Consider the following 11,656-nt stretch of genomic DNA (forward strand, 5'->3'; position numbering starts at 1 on the left):
CCTTTCCAAGGTGCAACTTTAAGCATGACCATCTCTCCAATTTCAAATTCTATATCTTTTCTTTTAATGTCAGCGTAGCTCTTTTGTCGACTTTGGGCGGTTTTCAACCATTGTTGAATTTGGATGATCTTCTCGGTAGTTTCTTGTATAATCTCCGGACCCGTAATCTGTCTATCCCCCACTTCACTCCAACAAATTGGAGACCTGCACTTTCTACCATAAAGTGCTTCAAACGGCGCCATCTCAATGCTTGAATGGTAGCTGTTATTGTAGGAAAATTCTGCTAACGGTATATGTCGATCCCAACTGTTTCCGAAATCAATAACACATGCTCGTAGCATGTCTTCAAGCATTTGTATCGTACTTTCGCTCTGCCCATCAGTTTGTGGATGATAGGCAGTACTCATGTCTAGACGAGTTCCTAATGCTTGCTGTAATGTCTGCCAGAATCTTGAAATAAATCTGCCATCCCTATCAGAGATAATAGAGATTGGTATTCCATGTCTGGAGATGACTTCCTTCAAATACAGTCATGCTAACTTCTCCATCTTGTCATCTTCTCTTATTGGCAGGAAGTGTGCTGATTTGGTGAGACGATCAACTATTACCCAAATAGTATCAAAACCACTTGCAGTCCTTGGCAATTTAGTGATGAAATCCATGGTAATGTTTTCCCATTTCCATTCCGGGATTTCGGGTTGTTGAAGTAGACCTGATGGTTTCTGATGCTCAGCTTTGACCTTAGAACACGTCAAACATTCTCCTACATATTTAGCAACATTGGCTTTACTACCCGGCCATCAAAAATGTTTCTTGAGATCCTTGTACATCTTTCCCGTTCCAGGATGTATTGAGTATCTGGTTTTATGAGCTTCTCTAAGTACCATTTCTCTCATATCTCCAAATTTTGGTACCCAAATCCTTTCAGCCCTATACCGGGTTTCGTTTTCCCGAATATTAAGATGCTTCTCTGATCCTTTGGGTATTTCATCCTTTAAATTTCCCTCTTTTAAAACTCCTTGTTGCGCCTCCTTTATTTAAGTAGTAAGGTTATTATAAATCATTATATTCATAGATTTTACTCGAATGGGTTCTCTGTCCTTCCTGCTCAAGGCATCGGCTACCACATTTGCCTTCCCTGGGTGGTAACGAATCTCAAAGTCGTAATCATTCAACAATTCAATCCACCTACGCTGCCTCATATTCAGTTGTTTCTGATTAAATATGTGTTGAAGACTTTTGTGGTCGGTATATATAATAATTTTGACCCCATATAAGTAGTGCCTCCAAGTCTTTAATGCAAAAACAACCGCGCCTAATTCCAAATCATGTGTCGTATAATTTTGTTCGTGAATCTTCAATTGTCTAGACGCATAAGCAATCACCTTCGTTCGTTGCATTAATACACAACCGAGACCTTGCTTTGATGCGTCACAATAAATCACAAAATCATCATTCCCTTCAGGCAAAGAAAATATAGGTGCCGTAGTTAGCTTTTTCTTCAATAACTGAAACGCTTTCTCTTGTTCATCATTCCATTTAAATTTCTTCCCTTTATGCGTTAATGCAGTCAAGGGTTTTGCTATTCTGGAAAAGTCTTGGATGAACCTTCTGTAGTAACCAGCTAGTCCTAAAAACTGGCGTATGTGTTTCGGAGTTTTCGGGGTTTCCCACTTTTCAACAGTTTCTATCTTTGCCGGATCCACCTTAATACCTTCTTTGTTCACTATGTGACCGAGGAATTGAACTTCTTCCAACCAAAATGCACACTTTGAAAACTTAGCGTACAATTCTTCCTTCCTCAATACTTCTAACACCTTTCTCAAATGTTCACCGTGTTCTTGGTCATTCTTTGAGTAAATATGTTTGTCATCAATGAAAACAATGACAAACTTGTCAAGGTATGGTCCACACACTCGGTTCATAAGGTCCATGAACACAGCTGGTGCATTAGTTAAACCAAACGACATGACCATAAACTCGTAATGACCGTAACGTGTTCTGAAAGCAGTCTTTGGAATATCATCTTCTTTCACCCGCATTTGATGATACCCGGAACGTAAGTCAATCTTTGAATAAACAGACGAGCCTTGTAGTTGATCAAATAAGTCGTCGATTCTCGGTAGTGGGTAGCGGTTCTTGATGGTAAGTTTGTTCAACTCTCGGTAGTCGATACACAACCTGAATGTACCATCTTTCTTCTTGACAAACAAAACAGGAGCTCCCCACGGTGATGTGCTTGGTCGAATAAAACCACGCTCTAAAAGTTCTTGTAATTGGCTTTGCAGTTCTTTCATCTCGCTGGATGCGAGTCTGTAAGGAGCACGAGCTATTGGTGCAGCTCCTGGTATAAGATCTATTTGAAATTCAACGGATCGATGTGGGGGTAATCTCGGTAATTCTTTCGGAAATACATCGGGAAATTCTTTTGCAATGGGAACATCATTGATTCTCTTTTCTTCAGTTTGTACTTTCTCGACGTGTGCTAGAACAGCATAGCAACCTTTTCTTATTAGTTTTTGTGCCTTCAAATTACTAATAAGATGTAGCTTCGTGTTGCCCTTTTCTCCGTACACCATTAAGGGTTTTCCTTTTTCTCGTATAATGCGAATTGCATTTTTGTAACAAACGATCTCTGCTTTCACTTCTTTCAACCAGTCCATACCGATTATCACATCAAAACTCCCTAACTCTACTGGTATCAAATCAATCTTAAATGTTTCGCTAACCAGTTTAATTTCTCGATTCCGACATATATTATCTGCTGAAATTAATTTACCATTTGCTAATTCGAGTAAAAATTTACTATCCAAAGGCGTCAATGGACAACTTAATTTAGCACAAAAATCTCTACTCATATAGCTTCTATCCGCACCCGAATCAAATAAAGTGTAAGCAGATTTATTGTCAATAAGAAACGTACCCGTAACAAGCTCCGGGTCTTCATGTGCCTCTGCCGCATTAATATTGAAAACTCTTCCGCGGCCTTGTCCATTCGTGTTCTCCTGGTTCGGGCAATTTCTAATAATGTGGCCCGGTTTTCCATATTTATAACAAATTACATTGGCATAACTTGCTCCGACACTACTTGCTCCGCCATTACTCGTTTCGACACCATTTGTTCCTTTCGTTCTATTAACCCCTGGTCCGTAGACCTCACACTTCACCGCGCTATGACCATTTCTTTTACACTTGTTGCAAAATTTGGTGCAGAACCCCGAGTGATACTTTTCACACCTTTGGCATAGCTGCTTCTGATTGTTGTTGTTGTTGCGGTTATTATTGTTATTGGGATGATTGTTGTAGTTGCTGTTGCTGTTGTTGTTGTTGTTGTTGTTATTGTTGTTGTTGTTGGGCCGTTTGTTGTAGTTGCGATTGATGTTGCGATTGTTGGGATAATTGTTGCGATTATTGTTGTAATTGCTGTTGTTGTTGTATTGGTGATTCTTATCACCGTTTTCCTCCCACTTTCTTTTGACTTGCTTCACATTGGCCTCTTCAGCAGTCTGTTCTTTAATTCTTTCTTCAATCTGGTTCATTAGTTTGTGAGCCATTCTACATGCCTGTTGTATGGAGGCGGGCTCGTGTGAACTTATATCTTTTTGGATTCTTTCCGGTAATCCTTTCACAAACGCGTCGATCTTCTCTTCCTCATCTTCGAATGCTCCCGGACACAATAGGCACAATTCTGTGAATCGTCTTTCATACGTGGTAATATCAAATCCTTGGGTTCGCAACCCTCTAAGTTCTGTCTTGAGCTTATTGACCTCGGTTCTGGGACGGTACTTCTCTTTCATCAAGTGCTTGAATGCTGACCACGGTAGTGCGTACGCATCGTCTTGTCCTACTTGCTCTAGATAGGTATTCCACCATGTTAATGCAGAACCTGTGAAGGTATGCGTAGCGTACTTCACTTTGTCCTCTTCAGTACACTTACTTATGGCAAACACCGATTCGACCTTCTCGGTCCACCGTTTCAATCCGATCGGTCCTTCGGTTCCATCAAATTCTAAAGGTTTGCAGGCAGTGAATTCTTTGTAGGTGCATCCTACACGATTTCCTGTACTGCTAGATCCAAGGTTATTGTTGGTATGTAGCGCAGCCTGTACTGCGGCTATGTTTGAAGCTAGAAAAGTACGGAATTCCTCTTCATTCATATTCACGGTGTGTCGAGTAGTCGGTGCCATTTCCTTCAAAATAGTCAAATGGAACAAGTTAATCATACAGAATATTAAGAGTAGTTAATAGTATTTCGTAGCATAATATGAACTCATTTATAAAAGCTTTTTCTTCATATTAGCGTTTTATAAGTTTAAATTCGGGTAGTACCTACCCGTTAAGTTCATACTTAGTAGCTAATATACAATTCAACTACTACAATTCTATATGAAAAACTGATTATAATAATATTTTGCGTTCAAACTTTTACACAATATTTTACAAACTTACAATACCACTTATTTTACATATAGCATGAAATATAGCACACAATAAATTTGATACAAGATGGTTGTGAAGATAATTCTATCTAGTACACAAGTCGTTCAGCAAAGGCAATAAAGACACGTAATTCATACGTCCAGAAACAAGTCATGCATTCTGGTTTTACTAGGATTACTTCCCATCCTTGGTCTTGTGGAACATAACCGTTATGGCCATTGATAAGACAGCGTGTTGTAACATCATCAAAGGGACGAGGGTTACGTAATGTCCAACAGTCCCGTAACAATCTAAAAACCTCATTTCTTACCCCAATTACCGACTCCGTCACTTGTGGGAACTTTTTGTTTAATAGTTGTAGCCCGATGTTCTTGTTCTCACTTTGGTGAGAAGCGAACATTACTAATCCGTAAGCATAACATGCTTCTTTATGTTGCATGTTAGCCGCTTTTTCTAAATCACGAAGTCCAATATTCAGATATATTGAGTCAAAATAATTTCTTAACCCATTGCGTAAAATAGCATTTGGGTTCCCCGCAATATATGCGTCAAAGTAAACACATCGTAACTTATGGATTTCCCAATGTGATATCCCCCATCTTTCGAACGAAAGCCTTTTATAAACCAAGGCATTCTTGGAACGTTCTTCGAATGTCTTACAAACTGATCTCGCCTTAAATAGTTGTGCCGAAGAATTCTGACCGACTCTAGACAAGATTTCATCAATCATGTCTCCGGGTAGGTCTCTTAAAATATTGGGTTGTCTATCCATTTTGTGTTTTTATACTGTAAAATAGACAAGAGTTAGATTCACAAAAAAAAAATACTTATTAATACAAGCAATTTTTACATATATCATAAAGCATAAACACACTATATTACATATATTACACCACACGAATACAACTATCTTATTCCGACTCGCTTGTTTCTTCTTCTTCGGTTTTGGTTCGTTTTGCCAAGTTTCTAGGGATATATGATGTTCCCCTAATACGAGCCGTCGTTTTCCACATTGGTTTAGAAAAACCTGGTGGTTTAGAGGTTCCCGGGTCATTGTTACAACTTAAGGACTTCGGGGGTTGACGATACATATAAAGTTCATCGGCATTGGAATTAGATTTCTCTATTTTTATGCCCTTTCCCTTATTATTTTCTTTTGCCTTTTTAAATTCAGTTGGGGTAATTTCTATAACATCATCGGAATTCTCGTCGGAATCCGATTCATCGGAGAATTGGTAATCCTCCCAATATTTTGCTTCCTTGGCGGAAACACCATTGACCATAATTAACCTTGGTCAGTTGGTTGAGGATTATCTTTTACTTAACCGTTTTATTATTTCCCCCACCGGTTCTATTTCTTCATCCGGTTCCGATTCTTCTTCCGGTTCCGATTCTTCTTCCGGTTCCGACTCTTCTTCCGGTTCCTCTTCGGGAACTTGTGAATCAGTCCACGAATCATTCCAATTTACATTTGACTCTTCATTATTATTAGGTGAGTCAATGGGACTTGTTCTAGAGGTAGACATCTATCACATAATATCAAATGCGTTAAGAGATTAATATATCACATAATATTCACATGTTAAAAATATATAGTTTCCAACAAAATTTGTTAAGCAATCATTTTTCAAGTAAACACGGTCGAAGTCTAGACTCACTAATGCATCCTAACAAACTCGATAAGACACACTAATGCAAAATTATGGTTCTCTAAGACCAACGCTCGGATACCAACTGAAATGTCCCGTTCTTATTGATTAAAAACGTTCCATATTAATTGATTTCGTTGCGAGGTTTTTGACCTCTATATGAGACGTTTTTCAAAGACTGCATTCATTTTAAAACAAACCATAACCTTTATTTCATCAATAAAGGTTTAAAAAGCTTTACGTAGATTATCAAATAATGATAATCTAAAATATCCTGTTTACACGCGACCATTACATAATGGTTTACAATACAAATATGTTACAACAAAATAAGTTTCTTGAATGCAGTTTTTACACAATATCATACAAGCATGGACTCCAAATCTCGTCCTTATTTAAGTAGGCGACAGGGAAGCTCTTAATAATCACCTGAGAATAAACATGCTTAAAACGTCAAAAAAAATGTTGGTGAGTTATAGGTTTAACCTATATATATCAAATCATAATAATAGACCACAAGATTTCATATTTCAATACACATCCCCTACATAGAGATAAAAATCATTCATATGGTGAACACCTGGTAACCGACATTAACAAGATGCATATATAAGAATATCCCCATCATTCCGGGACACCCTTCGGATATGATATAAATTTCGAAGTACTAAAGCATCCGGTACTTTGGATGGGGTTTGTTAGGCCCAATAGATCTATCTTTAGGATTCGCGTCAATTAGGGTGTCTGTTCCCTAATTCTTAGATTACCAGACTTAATAAAAAGGGGCATATTCGATTTCAATAATTCAACCATAGAATGTAGTTTCACGTACTTGTGTCTATTTTGTAAATCATTTATAAAACCTGCATGTATTCTCATCCCAAAAATATTAGATTTTAAAAGTCGGACTATAACTCACTTTCACAGATTTTTACTTCGTCGGGAAGTAAGACTTGGCCACTGGTTTATTCACGAACCTATAACAATATATACATATATATCAAAGTATGTTCAAAATATATTTATAACACTTTTAATATATTTTGATGTTTTAAGTTTATTAAGTCAGCTGTCCTCGTTAGTAACCTACAACTAGTTGTCCACAGTTAGATGTACAGAAATAAATCGATAAATATTATCTTGAATCAATCCACGACCCAGTGTATACGTATCTCAGTATTGATCACAACTCAAACTATATATATTTTGGAATCAACCTCAACCCTGTATAGCTAACTCCAACATTCACATATAGAGTGTCTATGGTTGTTCCGAAATGTATATAGATGTGTTGACATGATAGGTCGAAACATTGTATACGTGTCTATGGTATCTCAAGATTACATAATATACAATACAAGTTGATTAAGTTATGGTTGGAATAGATTTGTTACCAATTTTCACGTAGCTAAAATGAGAAAAATTATCCAATCTTGTTTTACCCATAACTTCTTCATTTTAACTCCGTTTTGAGTGAATCAAATTGCTATGGTTTCATATTGAACTCTATTTTATGAATCTAAACAGAAAAAGTATAGGTTTATAGTCGGAAAAATAAGTTACAAGTCGTTTTTGTAAAGGTAGTCATTTCAGTCGAAAAAACGACGTCTAGATGACCATTTTAGAAAACATACTTCCACTTTGAGTTTAACCATAATTTTTGGATATAGTTTCATGTTCATAATAAAAATCATTTTCTCAGAATAACAACTTTTAAATCAAAGTTTATCATAGTTTTTAATTAACTAACCCAAAACAGCCCGCGGTGTTACTACGACGGCGTAAATCCGGTTTTACGGTGTTTTTCGTGTTTTCAGGTTTTAAATCATTAAGTTAGCATATCATATAGATATAGAACATGTGTTTAGTTGATTTTAAAAGTCAAGTTAGAAGGATTAACTTTTGTTTGCCAACAAGTTTAGAATTAACTAAACTATGTTCTAGTGATTACAAGTTTAAACCTTCGAATAAGATAGCTTTATATGTATGAATCGAATGATTATGAACATCATTACTACCTTAAGTTCCTTGGATAAATCTACTGGAAAAGTGAAAAATGGATCTAGCTTCAACGGATCCTTGGATGGCTCGAAGTTCTTGAAGCAGAATCATGACACGAAAACAAGTTCAAGTAAGATCATCACTTGAAATAAGATTGTTATAGTTATAGAAATTGAACCAAAGTTTGAATATGATTATTACCTTGTATTAGAATGATAACCTACTGTAAGAAACAAAGATTTCTTGAGGTTGGATGATCACCTTACAAGATTGGAAGTGAGCTAGCAAACTTGAAAGTATTCTTGATTTTATGTAACTAGAACTTGTAGAATTTATGAAGAACACTTAGAACTTGAAGAAAGAACTTGAGAGAGATCAATTAGATGAAGAAAATTGAAGAATTAAAGTGTTTGTAGGTGTTTTTGGTCGTCGGTGTATGGATTAGATATAAAGGATATGTAATTTTGTTTTCATGTAAATAAGTCATGAATGATTACTCATATTTTTGTAATTTTATGAGATATTTCATGCTAGTTGCCAAATGATGGTTCCCACATGTGTTAGGTGACTCACATGGGCTGCTAAGAGCTGATCATTGGAGTGTATATACCAATAGTACATACATCTAAAATCTGTGTATTGTACGAGTACGAATACGGGTGCATACGAGTAGAATTGTTGATGAAACTGAACGAGGATGTAATTGTAAGCATTTTTGTTAAGTAGAAGTATTTTTATAAGTGTATTGAAGTCTTTCAAAAGTGTATAAATACATATTAAAAAACTACATGTATATACATTTTAACTGAGTCGTTAAGTCATCGTTAGTCGTTACATGTAAGTGTTGTTTTGAAACCTTTAGGTTAACGATCTTGTTAAATGTTGTTAACCCAATGTTTATAATATCAAATGAGATTTTAAATTATTATATTATCATGATATTATCATGTATGAATATCTCTTAATATGATATATATAAATTAAATGTCTTTACAACGATAATCGTTACATATATGTCTCGTTTAAAAATCATTAAGTTAGTAGTCTTGTTTTTACATATGTAGTTCATTGTTAATATACTTAATGATATGTTTACTTATCATAGTATCATGTTAACTATATATATATATATCCATATATATGTCATCATATAGTTTTTACAAGTTTTAACGTTCGTGAATCACCGGTCAACTTGGGTGGTCAATTGTCTGTATGAAACGTATTTCAATTAATCAAGTCTTAACAAGTTGATTGCTTAACATGTTGGAAACATTTAATCATGTAACTATCAATCTCAATTAATATATATAAACATGAAAAAGTTCGGGTCACTACAGTACCTACCCGTTAAATAAATTTCTTCCCGAAATTTTAAGCTGTTGAAGGTGTTGACGAATCTTCTGGAAATAGATGCGGGTATTTCTTCTTCATCTGATCTTCACGCTCCCAGGTGAACTCGGGTCCTCTACGAGCATTCCATTGAACCTTAACAATTGGTATCTTGTTTTGCTTAAGTCTTTTAACCTCACGATCCATTATTTCGACGGGTTCTTCGATGAATTGAAGTTTTTCGTTGATTTGGATTTCATCTAACGGAATAGTGAGATCTTCTTTAGCAAAACATTTCTTCAAATTCAAGACATGGAAAGTGTTATGTACAGCCGCGAGTTGTTGAGGTAACTCAAGTAGGTAAGCTACTGGTCCGACACGATCAATAATCTTGAATGGTCCAATATACCTTGGATTTAATTTCCCTCGTTTACCAAATCGAACAACGCCTTTCCAAGGTGCAACTTTAAGCATGACCATCTCTCCAATTTCAAATTCTATATCTTTTCTTTTAATGCCAGCGTAGCTCTTTTATCGACTTTGGGCGGTTTTCAACCGTTGTTGAATTTGGATGATCTTCTCGGTAGTTTCTTGTATAATCTCCGGACCCGTAATCTGTCTATCCCCCACTTCACTCCAACAAATCGGAGACCTGCACTTTCTACCATAAAGTGCTTCAAACGGCGCCATCTCAATGCTTGAATGGTAGCTGTTGTTGTAGGAAAATTCTGCTAACGGTAGATGTCGATCCCAACTGTTTCTGAAATCAATAACACATGCTCGTAGCATGTCTTCAAGCGTTTGTATCGTCCTTTCACTCTGCCCATCAGTTTGTAGATGATAGGCAGTACTCATGTCTAGACGAGTTCCTAATGCTTGCTGTAATGTCTGCCAGAATCTTGAAATAAATCTGCCATCCCTATCAGAGATAATAGAGATTGGTATTCCATGTCTGGAGACGACTTCCTTCAAATACAGTCGTGCTAACTTCTCCATCTTGTCATCTTCTCTTATTGGCAGGAAGTGTGCTGATTTGGTGAGACGATCAACTATTACCCAAATAGTATCAAAACCACTTGCAGTCCTTGGCAATTTAGTGATGAAATCCATGGTAATGTTTTCCCATTTCCATTCCGGGATTTCGGGTTGTTGAAGTAGACCTGATGGTTTCTGATGCTCAGCTTTGACCTTAGAACACGTCAAACATTCTCCTACATATTTAGCAACATTGGCTTTCATACCCGGCCACCAAAAATGTTTCTTGAGATCCTTGTACATCTTCCCCGTTCCAGGATGTATTGAGTATCTGGTTTTATGAGCTTCTCTAAGTACCATTTCTCTCATATCTCCAAATTTTGGTACCCAAATCCTTTCAGCCCTATACCGGGTTCCATTTTCCCGAATATTAAGATGCTTCTCTGATCCTTTGGGTATTTCATCCTTTAAATTTCCCTCTTTTAAAACTCCTTGTTGCGCCTCCTTTATTTGAGTAGTAAGGTTATTATGAATCATTATATTCATAGATTTTACTCGAATGGGTTCTCTGTCCTTCCTGCTCAAGGCATCGGCTACCAAATTTGCCTTCCCCGGGTGGTAATGAATCTCAAAGTCGTAATCATTCAACAATTCAATCCACCTACGCTACCTCATATTCAGTTGTTTCTGATTAAATATGTGTTGAAGACTTTTGTGGTCGGTATATATAATAATTTTGACCCCATATAAGTAGTGCCTCCAAGTCTTTAATGCAAAAACAATCGCGCCTAATTCCAAATCATGTGTCGTATAATTTTATTCGTGAATCTTCAATTGTCTAGACGCATAAGCAATCACCTTCGTTCGTTGCATTAATACACAACCGAGACCTTGCTTTGATGCGTCACAATAAATCACAAAATCATCATTCCCTTCAGGCAAAGAAAATATAGGTGCCGTAGTTAGCTTTTTCTTCAATAACTGAAACGCTTTCTCTTGTTCATCATTCCATTTAAATTTCTTCCCTTTATGCGTTAATGCAGTCAAGGATTTTGCTATTCTGGAAAAGTCTTGGATGAACCTTCTGTAGTAACCAGCTAGTCCTAAAAACTGGCGTATGTGTTTCGGAGTTTTCGGGGTTTCCCACTTTTCAACAGTTTCTATCTTTGCCAGATCCACCTTAATACCTTTTTTGTTCACTATGTAGGAATTGAACTTCTTCCAACCAAAATGCACACTTTGAAAACTTAGCGTACAATTCT

Source organism: Rutidosis leptorrhynchoides, chromosome 10, assembly GCF_046630445.1.
Source record: "Rutidosis leptorrhynchoides isolate AG116_Rl617_1_P2 chromosome 10, CSIRO_AGI_Rlap_v1, whole genome shotgun sequence".
NCBI lineage: Eukaryota > Viridiplantae > Streptophyta > Magnoliopsida > Asterales > Asteraceae > Rutidosis > Rutidosis leptorrhynchoides.